Source organism: Brassica rapa, unplaced genomic scaffold, assembly GCF_000309985.2.
Source record: "Brassica rapa cultivar Chiifu-401-42 unplaced genomic scaffold, CAAS_Brap_v3.01 Scaffold0817, whole genome shotgun sequence".
NCBI classification, from domain to species: Eukaryota; Viridiplantae; Streptophyta; class Magnoliopsida; order Brassicales; family Brassicaceae; genus Brassica; species Brassica rapa.
Window position 1 is genome coordinate 13,745 of NW_022610757.1, and position 13,756 is coordinate 27,500.

General features: G+C 41.5%; 1 non-coding gene across 1 annotated transcript in view; it reads right to left on the reverse strand.

The window, feature by feature from the left end:
* Positions 1-12,730: 12,730 nt before the first annotated feature.
* The window catches only part of LOC117131054, a 3,305-nt gene continuing 2,279 nt past the window's right edge, over positions 12,731-13,756 (reverse strand). The window contains exon 1 of the ribosomal RNA XR_004454273.1: positions 12,731-13,756. This exon is cut by the window's right edge and continues 2,279 nt beyond it. This is a non-coding gene — a ribosomal RNA (28S ribosomal RNA).

The window sequence follows — 13,756 nt, forward strand, 5'->3', positions numbered from 1 at the left end:
ACCGCTTTATATCACCAATCATGATAGATTTAAGCATATTGTCTAGTCAAATACTTCATGCCCAAAGGGATATTGATAACATTACTAATCAAAATTTTTTGCAGGCAAACTCATCATCGATCGACAGGCTACGAGGGCCTTGGATCAATGGCAAGAATCTTGAGGAGTTACTTCCCTACACAGCAGCAGAGGTTGATGAGATCACATCCAAGATCTACACTGCAATAGACACCATGGAGTACGACTTGACAAACGCTGCGATGACATCTACTTTCCATTCAACAACATAATCAGTGGACTAGACAGCCACACAGAATTGCTACAGAAAGAAGTCAAAGGCATTCAGAGGCAACTCCCAGCTCAACACCAGATATCAGCATCGATCGACAGGAAGCAAGCGAAATCGCTCAATGGTAAGTCGCTGAGATCGACCGACGAACATATAATCGCATCGATCAACGTCGAGTCTACACCAGCCGGCGAGCAGCTGATACACAAGACGATAGAGTCAATGCAAAAGGAACTGACAGAACTTTCAGCATACGCCTATGACAACATAGGCTGGCACCAAGTCAGCATTGAGAACGTTCAAGATAGGCTACAAAACATCTCCAATGCACTTGAAAAGATGGATGACAAATGGACAAGAAATGATGAGGCCACAAGAAGTTTCATTACATCTTGGTCCAGAATGTGCAGAGATGACGTGGATGCTTGTTTTCCAACAAGCAGCTGTTTCTCCACCAAATAGCCAATCACTACCACAGTCAAGCTATATGACTATAACCAAAGCGCTGAGTGGGAGGCAACCCACTATTAGGTATTTTAGTTTGGTTTTCTTAGCTAGCATTTATTTACTTTCGTTTTATTTCTTTGAGATTTAGGAGACCCAAGTAGGAGGATCTGAATATCGACCGCCGACGAGACGTCGACATCGCTCGACATGGACAACCACACGACGATCGATGTATCATATTCCCATCGATCGATATCTACTCCGGTCAGATGTATCTTCCCTACTTGTTACATTTCGTACATCATGAATTATTCAATCATAACTCCGGCTGAGTTACACTAGGACAATATAATTTAAGTCTGGGGGAGATTTACTGATATAATTTATTTTATTCTTATATAAAAGGAATTTTAATAAATTATGCTTAGCTATTGAAAATAGGGATTATAATCTTATATTGATTTAACCTTGAATACCTAACCAATCTTTAGCACCATTTTAGAATTACTGATTGCAGATAGCACTATAGATGCTAAAGCAGATCAACCTATCAACTACACACTTGCCTTGAAACGCATGAAGCAACCAAAGCTGATTTCCAATATTAAACCTGACATAACCGCTTTTTTTGGGGCTTGGTATACATGGGATCGGATTCTTCAGACAAGTCTGGAAGGTAACGCCTGGTGTAGATTATTTATCACATTTTCTCTCTCTAAATTTCGACCCTAGAATAGTTAGTGAGTTATTAAAATAAAAAAAGAAGAAAATAAATAAAAATAAGATCTATTGTTTACTTAGGATGAGTCTGAACATGACTTGGTGGCTAAAACCATTAAGGCTTAATTCATAAAGACTCCAATAAAAGAGTTCGAAACGGGACTTGGAGGCGGCAATCTTCAAGGCTCGTTTTCGCAAAGAACTCTTGGATATAAGTCAAAAAGAAGTGAACAGAGCTTGGTGGCAACCACCATTAAGTTTTGATTCATGGAAGCCTGTCCAATCTTGGTCACTGATCCTGCAATGGAAGCAGACTTTGGCTGAAGAGAGAAAATTAGAGAGAGAGAAACTAGGAACTAACTTTTACCTGCAGATCCAGATACTTGTCTGAAATCCTTGCATCCTATGATCGATACTCCCAAGGTAAAGCATTCACTTTATATTTATGCTAAGAAATGAAGTCAGTAGAGGGGATGTCAGACGTGAATTGATGAGTTGCGTTAGAAATGGTTGCTAAGCTAGGATATTGCATAGTGTGCTTCTGTGATTAGGGCCTTTTAAATGTGGTTGCAAAATTGTTGAGGAAAAGATTTCTATGCTTTAAAATCTTAAGTCCCTAATATTTTCAAACCTCTTTCAGAGAGACTGCCTGTATGTTTTGCTTGAGGACAAGCAAAAGGGTAAGTCTGGGGGAGTTGATATACCATAGATTTGACCCGTTTTCATCCATGGTATATAGGTATTTTACTATTATATATCTATGTTTTCTACTCTTCTAGGTATGTTTTCAGGTTCAAGTGCATTTCGGAGTAAAGCTATGACTTTGGAGCATTTTGGAGCTTAGAGGACATTTCACCCAAGCTGACCATGTAGAGGTCGACGAGAGGAAGAACAATCGATCGATGCGCATCAGTGCTATCGATCGACACCAAGGGATGCCTCGACAAATGAAGATTGTATACATCGATCGATGTCGAAACATTAGACACGCGACATTTTGGATCCAAAAGACTTAAAACACAAGGCCAAGCCAAATTACGAAAATGTCCTGACGAGTTTTTAACGTAGTAGATTATATACTGCCTAAGTGTTTTGACGGCAGAGAGAGCTTTTTGTTACAGTTTCACTTTGAGAGAGAAGAGAGAGTTTTGGAGAGAAGATCACTTGTGATAGGAACTCCTTGTTTTCATTTATTTTCATCTATACTATGAATTTCTATTTCTTCATTGTTATGAATTGCTTTGCTATGTCTGAGTAGTTCACTTATTAGATCCAGGGTTCAGATAGGTTTGTGGGATTAGCCCCAAACTATAGATCTACCTTGTTGTGATATTCATGATAGATTTGTATTCATTGCTTGTTTTAGCCTTGCTAACTAGAACTTGATCATAGGATTGCTTATTCAAGCACCCTTGGTATCCCATTCTGACATCTATCTATCATATTAGGACTGCTAGAGAGGGCTAACCGCCAATTTAGTATCTTAGTAGGGCATATCATACTCGCGCATAGGCCTGGCTAGAACCCGTCGATCGATGTCCTCAACTGACTATCAATCGACGTTGGCAAAGGTGTATCGGTCAACGTCCCAATAGGACCATCGATCGACACTCTTTCGTTGTCGACATACTTACCGTTAAGCGGTTGTGCTCTAATATATCATGCATGCAACAAATAGGCATCTATAGGTATTATAATCTCCAACACCTGAATAGTGGCCCTGCATCTAATATCATTTCCAACCAAGTTACATTTACTAGTTACTTCGCTTGTTACTATTGCTATTTCATTTAAACATTTACAACTCTTAGAATTAATAAAAACTAGGGTACTACATCTGAACCTCTTTTGATGAGAGTAACACTCCTTAGGGTAATTTGAGTGGTATCAAGTACACACAGGACGTCCGTGGGTGTCCGCCAGCACACACAGGACGTTCGTGCCTGTCCTGTGGCTGTCTGTCAGGACACACAGGACGTCCGTGGCTGTCCGTGTGTGTCCGTGTGTGTCCGTCAGCACACACAGGACGTCCTTGGCTGTCCATCAGTACACATGTCAGCACGCTGGTCCTTGGACACAGCACGCTGGCCCTTCCCTTGGACTGTTCGAGTGATTTTGGCCCACGTGGGCTGTCTGTTCAGTACACACATGACGTCTGTGGGTGTCCGTCAGGACACACAGGACGTCCGTGGCTGTCAGTGGCTGTCCGTCAGCACACAAAGGACGTTCGTAGCTGCCCGTGTGTGTCCACGTGTGTGCCCGTTTGTGTCGGTCAGCACACACAGGACGTCCATGGCTGCCCATCAGTACACATATCAGCACGTTGGTCCTTGGAATCAGCACGCTGGCCCTTCGTGTGGACTGTTTGGGTGATTTTTGGCCCACGTGGGCTGTCTGTTCTGTACACACAGTACGTCTGTGGGTGTCCGCCAGCACACACAGGACGTCTGTGGCTGTCTGTGGCTGTCCGTCAGCACACAAAGGACGTCCGTGGCTGTCCGTGTGTGTCCGTCAGCACACACAAGACGTCCGTGGGTGTCCGTGTGGGTCCATGTGTGTCCGTCAGCACAGACAGGACGTCCGTGGCTGTCCATCAGTACACATATCAGCACGTTGGTCCTTGGACTCAGCATGCTGGCCCTTCCCGTGGACTGTTTGGGTGATTTTGGCCCACGTGGGCTGTCTGTTCAGTACAAACAGGACGTCCGTGGGTGTCCGCCAGCACACACAGGACGTATGTGGCTGTCCGTGGCTGTCCGTCAGCACACACAGGACATCCGTGGCTGTCCGTGTGTGTCCGTGGCTGTCCTTGTGTGTCCGTCAGAACAAACAGGACGTCTGTGGCTGTCCGTGTGTGTCCGTCAGCACACACAGGATGCCCGTGGCTGTCCATCAGTACACATATCAGCAAGTTGGTCCTTGGACTCAGCACGCTGACCCTTCCCGTGGACTGTTCAGGTGATTTTGGCCCACATGCGCTGTCGTTTCAGTACACACAGGATGTCCGTGGGTGTCCGCCAGCACACACAGGACGTCCGTGGCTGTCAGTGGCTGTCTGTCAGCACACACAGGACGTCCGTGGCTGTCCGTGTGTGTGACACCCCCGATCTGGTCTAAGTATAAGTTGACTCGACCAGCCGTGCAACAATCAAACAAGAACATGCACAGCCGATCACTCGTAACTGAAACCAAACCGAGAAGCCACAATGTGTACATAAACGACTAACCCGAAGTTCCCGAAATGAATCCAGGTACCTTAGGCCAACCGCCTAAGTACACATATCCTATTAGGTACAACCCGAGGCTTTACAACCTTAAGAGTAATACCCAATAGTTGGTTCGTCCGGACAAGGACTAATATCATTTGGAACCCGTACTTTAAAAACATTCTTTATACACTATATACTTATTCATTTAAAAGAATCTTACAAAATCTTATAGATTAACCTCGAGGTTTTCGGTCAACAAACCTTATACATAAAGTATATCAAAACGACTGCAAGGATAATAAAACTACCGCTGGCTAATGCCGTTCCTTCCCGTCCTAGAGTAAAGGTCTCCCACCTACTGGTTACCTGCATATCAAATGAGTCATGAGTAACTAGTTTACTCAGTGAGTCTAATCCCACACCCAAACACATATCAATAGTATCTCGAGCAAGCGACACCATTTGAATGCAGTGGAATTATATTCCATAATTAATATAATTATAAGGCCTCTCAATTCATCCATGTGAATCTATCTTAAACATCACCTCCACAATACCCGCCAATCACTCATACTCTTAATATATATATATATATGCTAAACCCGGAAAACCACCAAGGCTAACCGAGCCTAACGGGGAATAAATATAACCATCATCTCCATCAGATATTCCAAGATAGAACATCCAACGCTGCATGCAGTTACACGGCCTCCAGGGTGCGACCCCATCATCGTGTCTTCATGACCTTGATCCATATCGCAGGACCAATTCACAGTAATGCGGGACTTTCGGGAGAGTGAGTATACAATAAGACTTCACATGATTCACACTTATTAATAGAATACTTATAGATTAGTACTTGAGAACAAGTACTAAGGCTCGGGATAACCTCAAAGAATTATTCTTATTAATTCTTAAGTATTTAAACTAGATAAATACTTCATATATAAATATAGATCAAGGGAGAATACTTAATCAATCAACCATAATTACTCCTTAATTAATCCATGATTAATCCTTAATTAATCCATGATTAATCCTCAATTAATCAATGATTATCCCTTAATTAATTCATGATTAATTCTTAATTAATCAACCATATTCAATATGCAATCATGCATACTCATTCATAATTCATTCATCATCTATCTAGACTCACCTTTAAATCCATGAGATTGGCTAAGGAAGACTAGACTCGAGCTCAAACTAATCACACTTCACTTCTGGATCACTCTCGGTTCAGAACCATCACAAGGATCCGGCTGATCCAAATACTCTCCTTGGCCATCGGTTTTACTCAACTAATTAAACTTGACTGGTTGTCTCTCTTCAAGTTAACCACGAATTAACCGATCAAAATCAAAGGCTGAAGAATATGGGTGATTCTAAACTCTTGGACACTAAACCTTCAGCTCTTAACCACACCAGGACACACTGGATAAAGTCACAGGATGGTGAGAAAGGTTTGTCCATGCTCAATTCTCTTCTCTGAATTTTTTTCTGAATTTTTCAACTAGTTTTTCTCACAAATTTTTCTCTCTTCTTTCTCTCTTTCTCTCTGAATTTTTCCCTGATTTTTCTTGCAGGTTATCAACGTCCAGAGGAGAGAAGATGGTATTTTATAACATAAGAAGTTGCTTCAAGTGAGGGTTTCCTTAAACCAAAGCAAGTTGCTGTCCTTTCCCTCCTTTGAAGAAAGATTATTTTGTTTTTATTAAACAAGCAACCAGCTTGTGACTTTCATGTGACGTTAGTGAAGCAAGCAAGCAGGTAGGTGCAGCTCATGTGACTGATTTACTGAGAAAGCAAGAAGAATAGCTGGTGAAGGTATTAGACTGGTCGGAATTTAGTTAAGAAACTTAACGACAATATCGGACAGTTTTCGACTAAAATTTCTCATCCTTCGAATCTCGTCTTGCTTTCAACTAAGCTTGCCTAGCTTAAGTAAAATTAGACCAACATTATTAACACTCTACCAGAACTATCAATGAGAGGCCTTTCAACCACAAGACAGTCCCGTCGAGGTATTAATTCACCGGGTCGACTTTATTTTTAAATCTGATCGACCAACTCCAAACTGGTCGAGCGGAGTTTTTCTCGACCAAAAATTAACTGGCTCGTGAGGGTTATTACATTCTTCCCCCCTTAAAAGAATTCGTCCCCGAATTCTCAAAACATAGCTGTGCAGACTTTTACTGAACACTGGAGTCTCTGCAAGAAGTTTAAGATAACAACCTCTGAACTTATCCTCATCTGCCCGTGTCAAAACAACTGATGGTTCCCCAAATACTTGAACTTTTACAAATTTTTCCTTTTCTCCAATCTTCTGATATGGTGCTCACCTATCCGCAAAGGAATTTTAGGATATGCTAAATAGGGTTACAAGTTTTCTTGTCTCAGCAGTTCTATCATACTGGGTCTGATATAAGATTACGCAAAATCGGCTCACCAATAGCATAACTAAAAGAAGTTCCGGTCAACAGATAACCATTTCAATTCTGAACAACTCGGTACATACCAAATAACAGATTTGCGGATTTCCCCAACTTTTCTAAAATAATTCTTTCTTTTCTGAGCAAACACTTTCACGATAACCAATTCTTCATCGCACATAACTTTCATATACTGCGGTCTACATACTTCCTTTGACATCGTTGAATCTCTGAATACCATTACTTCTGAAACCTTTCTATCTGCTTTCCTCCAGTTCAATAACATGGAAATATGGAACGTCAGGTGATGTGCCATACGTGAAGGTAACATCTTCAGTCTGGTCAATGTCAACTTGATTAACCGTGCAACAATCAAACAAGAACATGCACGATCAATCACGCTAACATGATTCAGACCAAGGGTGCCACTCTCAAATACACACACACACACACTTATTCCAGGAATGATTTCCCTTACAGTATTCCATACCCTTCTTATCTATCTGAGATACTCTTCAAAAACTTCTGAACGACTCAATCTCACTGAAGTTTCGCATATCCAAGTCTTGTTCTATTACTTTCTGATTTCCTTCTTCTGTCTAGTAACTGAGGAATCAACAAGTCTGCCTATACCAAACTTGATTTACCAACGAAGTACTCTTGTATGATGACTTCACACTTTCTCTGTTAATCCATCTTCTAATCTCTTAACAACTTGAGCATTCCCATATGCCTTATGGTTATACCTTTTTCCTTGCACTCTTCAATCTTCCTTGGGATTTACTTCACATCTGCTTAATTTTAGGTTGAATTTGGGTTCCTTCTCCCACATCTCCACTTTATGAACTTGTACATGACACAGTCCTCATACTATTCTTCAAAATTCTCTTCACCCAGTTCCTTCTATGAATTCCTTAGATTCTCATCGTTCAACTGAGTTCCTCAAATACGGATGAATAAGCCATCTTGATTTTCTACTTGCAATCTTGAAGGTTATCTATTCTCTCTAGACTGATATGAGCGAGGCTCCAACACTTAGTAGAATACGACTGCAGGCCAACGGTAACTGGTCATCTCTCAAAGACTTCCTTCCTCAACAACATCCTAATTGAGCTCGATAACTAGATAGCCAATCTCATTCTAGATAGAAACAAACCGCTCTAATGGAAGTACTAAGGAATGGGGATGGGATACGAACGCATACCATAACTCTAAATGGCAGCCAGTACTTCCACTAATAAGAACAGTGTACCTGAATTCACTAAAGTGAATCCTTCCTAAAACAATGACACTACCCGAGAACTACATCTATGTGTTGGTCCCGCATCAAACACAATATGGGCGGAAAATTCCGTCCATAGGCAAGGTCTCATACGACACCTTGATCACTCCTTCACTAATTTATTTAATCATTCATAAATTTTTAAAATGCACACAACACGCAATGGGATAAGAAGCAAACCTGTGATTGGACCTTTTCAGAGGTTTTGACGGTCCAGGCAACTATAAAGTGTAGGCTCTACCCAAATAGCCAAACACTTAGTTAGTGACTAATGGTAAGGAAAGCGAACAAGTTTAACAAGCGGTACCCTAGGTATAGGTAAAAAGATCGGGTAACTTCATGGGCCATGGTAGGATAACCTCTGTACTCATTACTGGCACCACCGAAGCGCAAATGATGTAAGCGATCGAGGATTTTATATACTTGAACAATCATCACCTTACTCTCCTTGCTAGCCAAAACCAAAACAACTCAGGGTCCTCGGTCTTGATCTGATGAAACATCCAACAAAAATTATCTCCATCGACTTTCATGATTCATTACTTGAAACTGACCTTCTATCTGAATAGGTTGATAGTTAAATAATCTGCATGACTTGGTAAACTTCTTCAATAAAAACGGCTTCTATAGAATTCATGTGATCCTCCACCAACTCCTCATATCTCTTAAGCTTTATAGTTTGGGTTACTCTGAGATTAATGGCTAAGTCACAATAGTACATCTTCATGATCTTTAGCTCATCCTCCAAACCATAATGGATGAATCAGATTAAATTGACTTCGAAATCTTGGCGGAAACATCTCACTGTGCGAACTCCATATCCGTCCCATGTTTTGGGTAGAAAACACTCCATCTTGAACTCTTGAAAGAAATCCGCCTAACTTGGACTAACATTTCCCAAATGATGCTTGACGCTTAATCACCAACTTACTGTATCATTCTTGATGATGTATGGTTCCATATCCTTCTTGCAATCTTCTGAACAATGGGCCACGTTAGTTTTTCTGCTCCTAGTGTTGCATTCGAAATCTTCCTCTATACAAAATCTACATCAAATGGTTTAGTACTTGTCGGTGTTGTCCCAACTTCTTTATCTTGTTCACAAACTTCAAGATGTCTTGTTGCAACGGAATGGTGCTGGTGCGTCCATCGTCTTGTACTACTGCTGAACTATCTCCGCCACCAACGTTAAGATTGAAACAAGTGCTGAATCAATCAGGCTTGTACGTCTCTGGTTCTGGTACGTTTGGGCATAAGCTGGATTGAACTGAGCAGCCGAAAGAATAAGTCATATGAAGTCGGATATTCTGAACCGGATCATCACCAACAACGTCAACTTTGACTTCAATAAAACACGGGCCGAAGATGTAATTGATGTGTCAACTCTTTCTCATATATCTTTGAATATCGGTATCCACACTAGAAATTGTAGGAACCGCGGGAAAGCATGATGATACCAACTCCGAGCATGATGGTAGCAAACACGAGCACGTCGTTAGCTCACCCGAGCATGATGATAATGGATTGAAGCATGACCGGATTGAACCAAAACATGACGATAACAAACCGAATCATGACGGTAGAAAGCTCAATCATGATTGTAGGAATCTCGATCTTGACAGGATCAAAATTGGTAAGAACACTCCACTCCGTCGAGCTTGTCTTGATGCATCTCGTATGAAAGATAACAGTAAGGTAACTACCCATGACTATCTATCCTAAGATGAAGGAACTAGCCAGCACATCCTAATTATCCTTGCGACTCATTTTGACTCGAAAAACGTTTGAAACAAGTCCCATTCAAGCATCGTATAACCATGCTCTGATACCACCTTTGTGACACCCCCGATCTGGTCTAAGTATAAGTTGACTCGACCAGCCGTGCAACAATCAAACAAGAACATGCACAGCCGATCACTCGTAACTGAAACCAAACCGAGAAGCCACAATGTGTACATAAACGACTAACCCGAAGTTCCCGAAATGAATCCAGGTACCTTAGGCCAACCGCCTAAGTACACATATCCTATTAGGTACAACCCGAGGCTTTACAACCTTAAGAGTAATACCCAATAGTTGGTTCGTCCGGACAAGGACTAATATCATTTGGAACCCGTACTTTAAAAACATTCTTTATACACTATATACTTATTCATTTAAAAGAATCTTACAAAATCTTATAGATTAACCTCGAGGTTTTCGGTCAACAAACCTTATACATAAAGTATATCAAAACGACTGCAAGGATAATAAAACTACCGCTGGCTAATGCCGTTCCTTCCCGTCTTAGAGTAAAGGTCTCCCACCTACTGGTTACCTGCATATCAAATGAGTCATGAGTAACTAGTTTACTCAGTGAGTCTAATCCCACACCCAAACACATATCAATAGTATCTCGAGCAAGCGACACCATTTGAATGCAGTGGAATTATATTCCATAATTAATATAATTATAAGGCCTCTCAATTCATCCATGTGAATCTATCTTAAACATCACCTCCACAATACCCGCCAATCACTCATACTCTTAATATATATATATATATATGCTAAACCCGGAAAACCACCAAGGCTAACCGAGCCTAACGGGGAATAAATATAACCATCATCTCCATCAGATATTCCAAGATAGAACATCCAACGCTGCATGCAGTTACACGGCCTCCAGGGTGCGACCCCATCATCGTGTCTTCATGACCTTGATCCATATCGCAGGACCAATTCACGGTAATGCGGGACTTTCGGGAGAGTGAGTATACAATAAGACTTCACATGATTCACACTTATTAATAGAATACTTATAGATTAGTACTTGAGAACAAGTACTAAGCCTCGGGATAACCTCAAAGAATTATTCTTATTAATTCTTAAGTATTTAAACTAGATAAATACTTCATATATAAATATAGATCAAGGGAGAATACTTAATCAATCAACCATAATTACTCCTTAATTAATCCATGATTAATCCTCAATTAATCAATGATTATCCCTTAATTAATTAATGATTAATTCTTAATTAATCAACCATATTCAATATGCAATCATGCATACTCATTCATAATTCATTCATCATCTATCTAGACTCACCTTTAAATCCATGAGATTGGCTAAGAAAGACTAGACTCGAGCTCAAACTAATCACACTTCACTTCTGGATCACTCTCGGTTCAGAACCATCACAAGGATCCGGCTGATCCAAATACTCTCCTTGGCCATCGGTTTTACTCAACTAATTAAACTTGACTGGTTGTCTCTCTTCAAGTTAACCACGAATTAACCGATCAAAATCAAAGGCTGAAGAATATGGGTGATTCTAAACTCTTGGACACTAAACCTTCAGCTCTTAACCACACCAGGACACACTGGATAAAGTCACAGGATGGTGAGAAAGGTTTGTCCATGCTCAATTCTCTTCTCTGAATTTTTTTCTGAATTTTTCAACTAGTTTTTCTCACAATTTTTTCTCTCTTCTTTCTCTCTTTCTCTCTGAATTTTTCCCTGATTTTTCTTGCAGGTTATCAACGTCCAGAGGAGAGAAGATGGTATTTTGTAACATAAGAAGTTGCTTCAAGTGAGGGTTTCCTTAAACCAAAGCAAGTTGCTGTCCTTTCCCTCCTTTGAAGAAAGATTATTTTGTTTTTATTAAACAAGCAACCAGCTTGTGACTTTCATGTGACGTTAGTGAAGCAAGCAAGCAGGTAGGTGCAGCTCATGTGACTGATTTACTGAGAAAGCAAGAAGAATAGCTGGTGAAGGTATTAGACTGGTCGGAATTTAGTTAAGAAACTTAACGACAATATCGGACAGTTTTCGACTAAAATTTCTCATCCTTCGAATCTCGTCTTGCTTTCAACTAAGCTTGCCTAGCTTAAGTAAAATTAGACCAACATTATTAACACTCTAACAGAACTATCAATGAGAGGCCTTTCAACCACAAGACAGTCCCGTCGAGGTATTAATTCACCGGGTCGACTTTATTTTTAAATCTGATCGACCAACTCCAAACTGGTCGAGCGGAGTTTTTCTCGACCAAAAATTAACTGGCTCGTGAGGGTTATTACAGTGTGTGTCCATCAGCACACACAGGACATCCGTGGCTGTCCATCAGTACACACATCAGTACGCTGGTCCTTGGACTCAGCACGCCGGCCCATCAGGATGCTTTTGGCCGAGACTTGTGCACATGCGGGCTGCACTTCATCGGCCAGTCTGAAATATTAGGGCGAGAGTGAATTTCACCAAGTAAAAATCTCGAACCTCCGACGACGTCTTCTTATATACTTGAATTTTTTTGGGTTTTTTGTTTTTAACGTTTTGGGGCGGAACGTGTGATTGGAATGGGGGAGGGTTGAATCTTAGTGACAAAGGGCTGAATTTCAGTGGATCGTGGCAGCAAGGCCACTCTGCCACTTACAATACCCCGTCGCGTTTTTAAGTCGTCTGCAAAGGATTCTACCCGCCGCTTGGTGGTAATTATAATTCAAGGCTGTCCGAACGGCGCTTTCGTCGAACGGACTTAGCCAACGACACGTGGCTTTGGGAGCCGAAGCTCCTACTAAGGGTCGGCAATCGAGCGGTGGGCGCATTCGTCGCTTCTAGCCAGATTCTGACTTAGAGGCGTTCAGTCATAATCCAGCGCACGGTAGCTTCGCACCACTGCCTTTTCAACCAAGCGCGATGACCAATTGTGCGAATCAACGGTTCCTCTCGTACTAGGTTGAATTACTATTGCGATGCGGGCATCAGTAGGGTAAAACTAACCTGTGTCACGACGGTCTAAACCCAGCTCACGTTCCCTGTTGGTGGGTGAACAATCCAACACTTGGTGAATTCTGCTTTACAATGATAGGAAGCCAGTTATCCCTGTGGTAACTTTTCTGACACTTCTAGCATCAAATTCCGAAGTTCTAAAGGATCGATAGGCCACGCTTTCACGGTTTGTATTCGTACTGAAAATCAGAATCAAACGAGCTTTAACCCTTTTGTTCCACACGAGATTTATGTTCTCGTTGAGCTCATCTTAGGACATTTGCGTTATCTTTTAACAGATGTGCCGCCCCAGCCAAACTCCCCACCTGACAATGTCCTCCGCCCGGATTGACCCGCCGAAGCGAGTCTTGGTTCTAAAAGAAGGGGTTGTTACCCCGCCTCGGATTCACGGAGTAATTAAAATAACGTTAAAAGTAGTGGTATTTCACTTGCGCCGGAGCTCCCACTTATTCTACACCTCTCAAGTCATTTCAATAAAGTCGGACTAGAGTCAAGCTCAACAGGGTCTTCTTTCCCCGCTGATTCTGCCAAGCCCGTTCCCTTGGATGTGGTTTCGCTGGATAGTAGAAGGGACAGTGGGAATCTCGTTAATCCATTCATGTGC